Source organism: Humulus lupulus, chromosome 2 (assembly GCF_963169125.1).
Source record: "Humulus lupulus chromosome 2, drHumLupu1.1, whole genome shotgun sequence".
Taxonomy (NCBI): domain Eukaryota; kingdom Viridiplantae; phylum Streptophyta; class Magnoliopsida; order Rosales; family Cannabaceae; genus Humulus; species Humulus lupulus.
In genome coordinates this window covers 198142383-198150592 of record NC_084794.1, presented here as the reverse complement: position 1 = coordinate 198150592, position 8210 = coordinate 198142383, and the positions used below count along the sequence as shown (strand labels likewise).

At 35.7% G+C, this 8210-nt stretch overlaps 1 pseudogene; it reads left to right on the top strand.

Annotated features, from left to right (window-relative positions):
• The first annotated feature begins 1953 nt into the window (after positions 1-1953).
• Positions 1954-2520, top strand: LOC133816487 (large ribosomal subunit protein uL5m-like; annotated as a pseudogene).
• The last annotated feature ends 5690 nt before the right edge of the window (positions 2521-8210 follow it).

Here is an 8210-nt window from a genome sequence, read left to right as displayed (position 1 = left end):
TTCCCACCTATCTCGTTAATCACAATTAACGCTCTTCAATTCCCGCTATTCTCAATATTCTTAAACACCAAAAATTATATCCCATTACCCTTTAATTCTCGGTAATGCTGTAATCGTTAAAATCACCCCGAGACTCACCCCGTGCCCTGAACTTAAACTCATAATGACCAGACCGAACACTTGCATTTTATGATCGCCTCATGCCGAAAAGCTCGAACAAATCCACATATAATGTGATACCATTCATAACTCACCAATATGCACGAAAATATACAATTACGCCCTCAACGGGCCAAATTACCAAAATGCCCTTATAATTATAAATACACCCATACACATGAATTTATCATCATATAATAATATAATTCACGTAAACATGCATATGATCACTAAATAACATCATAAATAAATTATGGCCCTCCCGACCTCCTAATAAAATCTTAACCCTTATTAGGAAATTTGGGGCATTACAACTCACAACCTACTACAGACACATGTAGGGATTAATGCGTGAGACCGCAATCCACAAACTGACGCATGGGACTCGCCCTTTACTTGGGAATGAAGAGGGGAAAGATAGCATGTCGCAAGAGCGAGGCGAGTTTTGGAACCCTACTGCGAGAGGGACGCCTTGCGAGCCGAGCTTCTAGAGATGAGGCCTTTTGGTAAAGCCAAGTGAATTTCAGGCCACCAAACCCTGCAACTAATGAGATGGTCCTACTGGAGAAAGGGAAGCATGTACATTGTCACACTCCCTGCCTTCCAAAGGTGCCTAAAGGACGATTTAGACGCAGCAAAGTGACGACCCAGGAGGAGATTCCCCACCGGTAAGGGATAAGAGATGACCATCTCGAGGTACATCACAACCTACAGGCAACACCGAAGAGACCTAGGAAGGCAATGTGATTGGGAGTCAGAGGATCCATAGTACCTGTAGCCCCATGGACTTCATATTCATCATTTTTAAAGCGGGGGGAAGGGATCACTTTTCTGCAACGGAAAAAAACAGAGCAGATTTGACTTGGCACAACCTAACGATTCATCCAATACCAATGATCTATGCCTAGAATGCATTTCTAGATCTCTGCTCTAGATAGCTATACAGGCAACAACAAACGTGGTTTGACCTAGGGATTCGATTTCATTACTTCTTTCATGATGAGGGAACTGCATTCGCATCGGTCGGAGTGGTGGAATGCCCTCCTGGATCAAAGATAGAGCTTCTGCACCTTTCTCCAAGAGATACGATTCGTTATATGAATCAGCTAAAGGAGAGTGAAGAGGTGGCTACTCTCCCAGCCCACAGGGATACCTCTTCTTTCTGGTTTACATCAAGTGCACTGAATTCCCCACAATCAGAATAAAAGAGGATGGGTCAAGGAGAGGTTCGGGAAGAAACCAAAGTGGATTCATGGCAAAGTGGAGCCTCTGGAGGTATGGCACCTTATGTTGTGCTGCCATTTCGAATTTCAGACCTATCTCGACACTAGTTAAATGGGGTTAATCACCCAAATCTTGAACAGCTAGTAGATCATCAACACAGGGGCTCAATTCATTCTCTAGAAGAGTTGGGAGTTGGGGTAGCCTACATGTGACCCATACCAATCCTACACTCCTTTCTTCTATTATTTCTTTATCACTTCTTGAAAATCAAGAAAAGGATTCCTGGGGTGGACTGAGCAGGAGGGGAGCTATTGTCAGTATTGGAAACATCTACAATTCTTTGATCCATTTCATGGCATGAAATATATCATTGGATAAACAATCATTTGGTTATGCCATTTTGGAATTTGCTCTAACCGAAGCTATTGCAATCCTTTGCCTCCTTCTTCGCAACTAAGCAAAAGACCTTTTTGATCTCATCCGTATTCCGATCGAAGTTTGAAGTTTCATTCTTACAACTATCTTATTGAAGCAGATAGTTGACAATGCTCATTCTATAGATACCGTAAAATCCGACTCATGTTTCCAGTCTATTTTCATTACGAAGATGTATCACGTCAGGATCCGTTGCATAAACCGAATTACGCCAACATTGTGGAAGTTCCTGGCTCTTGTGAAATAAGAGTAGTACGAAAGGCACCCTAAGATTTCATAATCAAAAATGGAAAATTTTCTATGGAGATTATACGGGGTCAGAAATTCGTACAGACACAAACGGGTTCTACAGGAAAGTCGTTTCGATCCAATCCATTCTTAGGGTCAAATAAAGACAAACGATATGTCAGTGACCTAGCATGACAAAGCACTCTTAGAGGGCATGGAATGTATGGTTTTTCTGTTAGAATCTTTATATTAATCTCTCTGTTAGATTCTTCGGTCAAAATACGAGAAAACTCCATTCAATCCTCGATGCAAACAAACTTTTGCAAATTCTCCCCGGAATTGGAAGATCATTTTGAGATTCTCAAACATATTCGAGGGTTAAATGTGACTATTGTAACTTTGGCCAACACACAAGATGAGACTTTACCACCATGGAGCACCTTTTTTCAAAAAGATAAAGGGGAACCTCAGTAAGATGTCGGAGAAACGAAGTATACGAGATCACAACGTAGATTGCTCGCGGCTAAATATGAATTGAGACAAAAGAATGCTTTATAAAGCCTTTAGTAAATATCCCAATCTTCCTAGTGATATGCGGGACAAACATCGTTATAAAAAACATTCTAGCCTATTCATCCATTTTGGAGGTAGTATGAAAAATCATCGGCCATGAGATAGTTGAAATGTGATTTGTATAATCATTTATTTACAAGGTTAATGTCTTTATCCATCCACCCATTCATGAGATTATTCACTAGCACTCTGTCTACACAGTTATTTACTAATAATCCATTTTTCAAGTTAATTTTCCAATCAAATAATAAATTAATGAGATAGCACTTTGGTTGATGACTCTTTTATGTTATCATTAATGAATTAATAATATATATTTTTGTCTTTAGGATGTGTATTTTATTTTTGAAATAGATGATTGATTTCATAGACTAAGAGGAAAATCCTCTTTTACCCAATGGGTATTACAATAACTAATTCTCATCTAGCGACACAGACACAAACTCATCTAGAGTACAAATGCATGTCAATATCTAATCTTTGTTAATGAAATGGGGTACTAGATTCTCATAACATAAAATAGTGACAAGGGCCATCTTGACAAAGTAATAGAACCACCATACCATCAAAGAAAATAGGCACAAAAACACCACCAAACATATGGGTTTATAAACACCCACAATAGAGGGACATTATTAACTAAACTAAAGACAGAAAAAAAAAAGAAAAGAGAGACTAACATAGTGGTTTTTATTATTTAATCCCCACTAGACCTATCAGATTTACCACCAAACAACTTTACAGCGACTGAGTTGCAACCCTGATCTAAAACGTATGAGTAAGGATGCTTGCTAGAGAAGCACCAGCTGTTCTGCACCACTTGAACGTCACACCCACAAACCTTTGAGCCACCATTCTTTGAATTCATGCCCTCCACAATCAAATATGGAATCCTCCTACCCTTAGACCATGCGATGCCACTACAACGAAGCCCAATTCTTGTTGTGGACGATCCAAGACCACAATCCCCACCACAACGCCAAAGAGGAATAAACCCATAAGAAGAATAGAAGCAGTGGCACCACCATCAGTATTCCTAAAGGAAGAGAGCCTCTCAACTAGAGCTCCATTGCCAAAAATTGGCGCTTCTCCGGCTGAGATGAAGAAAAAAGAAATTTAAGGCCTGGGGCCAGCACACACACTCAAGAGATTTTTAGGTTGTGCATTTACATCTTGAGTATTAATACGTGCATACAAAATGTTCACCAAACTATTCACATAATTCCATGATGTATTGATTGATGTGCATGTATTTTTCTATTTGTTCTAGAAAATGCAAGAAAGATATTTTATTTCATTCATTTTTCTTTTTTTTTTCTTTAGGTTTTAAATTAATTAAAACTATAAATTTGTTTATATATTTTAAATCATTATATAATTTTATTTTATTTTGCTAAAAATAATAAAATTCTAATAAAAACGTACTTGGGCCTTGTTTGGGAATTCTTCTAAAAGCACTTTTAACCTTGGAAAAAGTAAAAGATATTCTAAAGTCATGGGTGGATTTTCCCATATTTTAACTTTTATCTCTCACAAAGCTCTTCTACCCTAAGCAACAATTTGTAGCTTTGGAGGGAAGAGCTTCTAAAAAGCTAAAAGTAAAAAGCTGAAGCAATTGCACCAAGCTCTTAGTTATATTAGAAAGGGTAAATACTCATTTGGTATGCTATGTTTTATTAAAATACAAAGTTGGTACTCTATTTCTAATAATGATACTTCGATACCCTCTATTAACAAATGGTACATACTTTGGTACCTTGGACTCGAATTTGGTCACTTTTTTTAAAATGACCTTACTTTCCTTAGTTATACATAATTGAGTAATTAAAATTAATTTGAATAAAATAGATTTGACATGTGTTATATTCTAATTGGTTCACATATATATATTTTTAAAAAATTAATTTAAAATTATATATACCAAAAAGAAAATATTCTAATATCTCCATTTCCTATCTCTCTTTGTCATTCTCTCATTTTCTTTCTATCTCTCTCTTCTTCCTATCTTGAGAAAAGACAACCTTCTTCTCCTGCATCGATCAAGAGCCATCTTGTGTGGTGTTCGTTTGGGTCCTTATGTTGAAGGATTTGGGAGGGGGGTTGGTTGATTCTGTTCATGGGGTTTTCGATATCTAAAGTGAGAAGGTGGTTCTAATATCATGGGTTCTTGGAAATTTATAGTTTGGATAACTACAAACCTCAATGTCTAACTCAATAGTATTGGTGCATAAAGTCAAATATCTTTAGATTAAAACTTTACCCTAGTGAAAACATTACAAAGCTTTATCGAAATCAATGGTTGGTTATAAGCTTGAACCAAATATTTCTAGGAGATAAAATTAGTAATACCTCACACACCTCCACTTAACCACTCTTTTTCCCACTTTACACGTTCAACCTTTTTAATGGCCTTGTGCTTATCCATTCATGAAGTTTCCGAGGAGAAACTCCAACTCCCATGAGAGGTGGTACCACCTTTATGTTCACAAAGGTGAAGTTATTAGACCATCTTTGCAACCTTTAGAGATGCTTGTTGCACACAGCTAAACTTCATCAAAAACATTAAGCTTAACCCTAATGTCAAGTAGCAACCAATACTAACCATCTCTAGATGGGACCAACATTAACCATCCACTTATCAATAACTTCTTCTTACCCATTGAACTCTACACTCGATGTTGACTAGCTATGAGTTGTCTCACATACTCCTGTCTTGGACTTATATCTATAGACTTTACCTTATACACTTTATTATATGCCTTATCTAAAATGGCTTGATTATCACAATGGCTTGAGATCATCGATACGTCAACCATGGTCAATGGTATGTCTAGTGTAAGATCCCAAAGCCACTCGACCTCTTTCTCGGTATCTACTAAAGCTATTAACTCGACTGCCATGGTTGAGTGAGAAATATAAGTTTGTTTCTTAGAACCCCAAGAAACCACACCCCCACCAAGTGTAAATACCCAACCTGTGGTAGGGAGATAGAATCACACACCCGATATCCAACTTGCAACGGAATAACCATCAAGTATCTTTGGAAATGTAGAGTAATGAAGGCTAAGTTCCTTGGTTATTTTAAGACACCCAATAACTCTCTCAATAGACTTCTAATTATTGATACCTAGATTACTAGTAAACATACTAAGTTTACTTACCGCATGTACAATACCCACTATAGTACAATGAGTGGCATATATTAGGCTACCTATTGCAGTTGCAATGTAACACCGCGATTACTCAAAGCGCCACATGTGTAAATTTAAGTAAAAAGATAAAAGAAAATTTAATTTTTATTGAAACAAATCATAATCCTTATTCAAAATAAAAGCAGATTTTGGAATCTCGTGTATTTTAAGAAAAATAAAACAATTTAAATAAAATGTAACATGTAACTTGTATCATATGTGTTTTTTTTTTAAGAAAAACTGCTAAATACTTAAAAGAAATATCTTTCATAAAAACGTGTTGGGAAAACATAAGGCTCGACCCCTACAATCATTTATCCTAAAATGTACTCCCACCATCGCAGCTCTCCAACTCATTATTGTACAACTACTACCTTGTCTTTATTTGCATACACAGTAGCCATGAGCCAAGTCCAGCAAGAAGAGTTGTAATTGACACAACCCCAAAGCACAAATATAGAAAAATAGAAACATAAATATAAATCAAAGACAATCATGCTTCACATATACATTACATCAATATACCATAAACATAATTAGAATTGTAACAATAAATATACCGCCCTTGCAGCTGCTCACTGCCCTTGTGACAACTCTTAGAATTTCACCACATACCAAGTTAAAAAAATACACATCATCCATAAAGTTGTAGCATATCGTTGTTATCATAACATAACCATAACACATGTTATTCAAAACCAAGTACAACAAGTATACACCCAGCATGCAGTTGTCGAATCTTTTTACCTCAGCCACAACAACGATCCACACAAACAATATATGTCCCTTCAAGTATTCTTAGCGAGACCTAAGCCAAACAACATCATATAAACATTAAAGAAACCATCATTAAACCTAAAACATCAAAAATAATTTCTAAACCTTCAAGGTTCCAACCAACAATAAAAATATGTTTATAGTAATCCAAAAGCCTTAAAACAGAAATCCCAAGACTTAAAAATCATAATTGAAATGATTTCACAAATTTATACCCCTTTTGTGATAGGCCGATCGACTGAGTGTTGTAGGTTCGTCTACCGGTGTAACCTAATTTTGACAATTTCTTAAAAATTCGTCCTAATCACAAACCTAAACATTCCTAACATGTTTCTAGCCCTTGTAACCCTTCAATGAATATCCTAAGATGTATATTCATCATTAATAATGTAATTTACCATTCCTTAAATTAAATCATCAATATCATGTATTATATTCCTTAGATCTACTGCGAAACATAAAGAACAAAGTTTAAGACTTTACCTAACCGAAATCTTAGCCACCAATCCTCTATTCCTTCCTCCTATTCTATCGTCTATTAACTCTATGATGAGAGAAATAAATCTCCTTCTTGGTATTTGAAAGCCTTAAGAAAGTATTTATGAATTTAGGTCACAAGAAAAAGAGAGATCTCTTTATCTATGAGTGAGTGAGAGATAGATGACTACAAATGAGCTTAACCCTAACCCTAAGCTCGTATTAACTCATTTAAGCTCTTTTTAGTAATTCCCTCTTAAACTAATAATTTCAATAATTGAAAATTACAATTTCTACCATAAAACTCATAGTTCTATTTTGACCCCAATTTTCTAATATTCAATACACTTATACCCCTAATACTTGAAGGAGCAACTATGTGATCATTTTTCATCAATTTTGAATAACATTGAAATTTATATCAACTTATTCATATTCCAATATCATGCAAAATATATACATGTATCATAACACATAAATCACAAAATTTATCATATTACCCGTGAACCAAGGTCAAATAACTGAAATACCCTTCTATAAGGAAAGTGGATATTACATGCATATTATAATTGAGCTGTCGCTCCACCCTCATTCTTTTCAAGCTTTTAGCTTGAATCAAATGGTGTATTTTCCTCTTTGATTTTGAGATGGCTAAACTTGTCAATTACTCTCTCAATATAGTGGGCATGACTTAAGGCATACCCTTCACAATTTCTTCTAACTTTGATACCTAAAATAGTATCAACCTCTCTAAGGTCCTTCATTTTAAAAGTAGAAGAAATGAACCTCCTTATTCTTATGATGCCTCTCATATCATTGCTTAAAATCAACATATCATCAACACAGAGAAACACTAAGATGACATAGTCCTCACAAGTCTTAGAATATAAGCACTTGTCTGCATTTTTGTGTCTAAACCCTTTTGAAACAACGGCTTCATCAAAATTCTCATGCAATTGTTTTCATTTAACAAGCCTACACACTTTATGTGTTGGGGGAGAGTGAACTTACACCATCTATCTAGATATATTTGAGATGAAACTTATAATGTAGAGATCCAATAAATTGAGGAAAAAAATAAGTGCAAACCATAAAACGAAATCCAATCTATGAAGATATGAAGAACACCACCATGTAACTTCAATG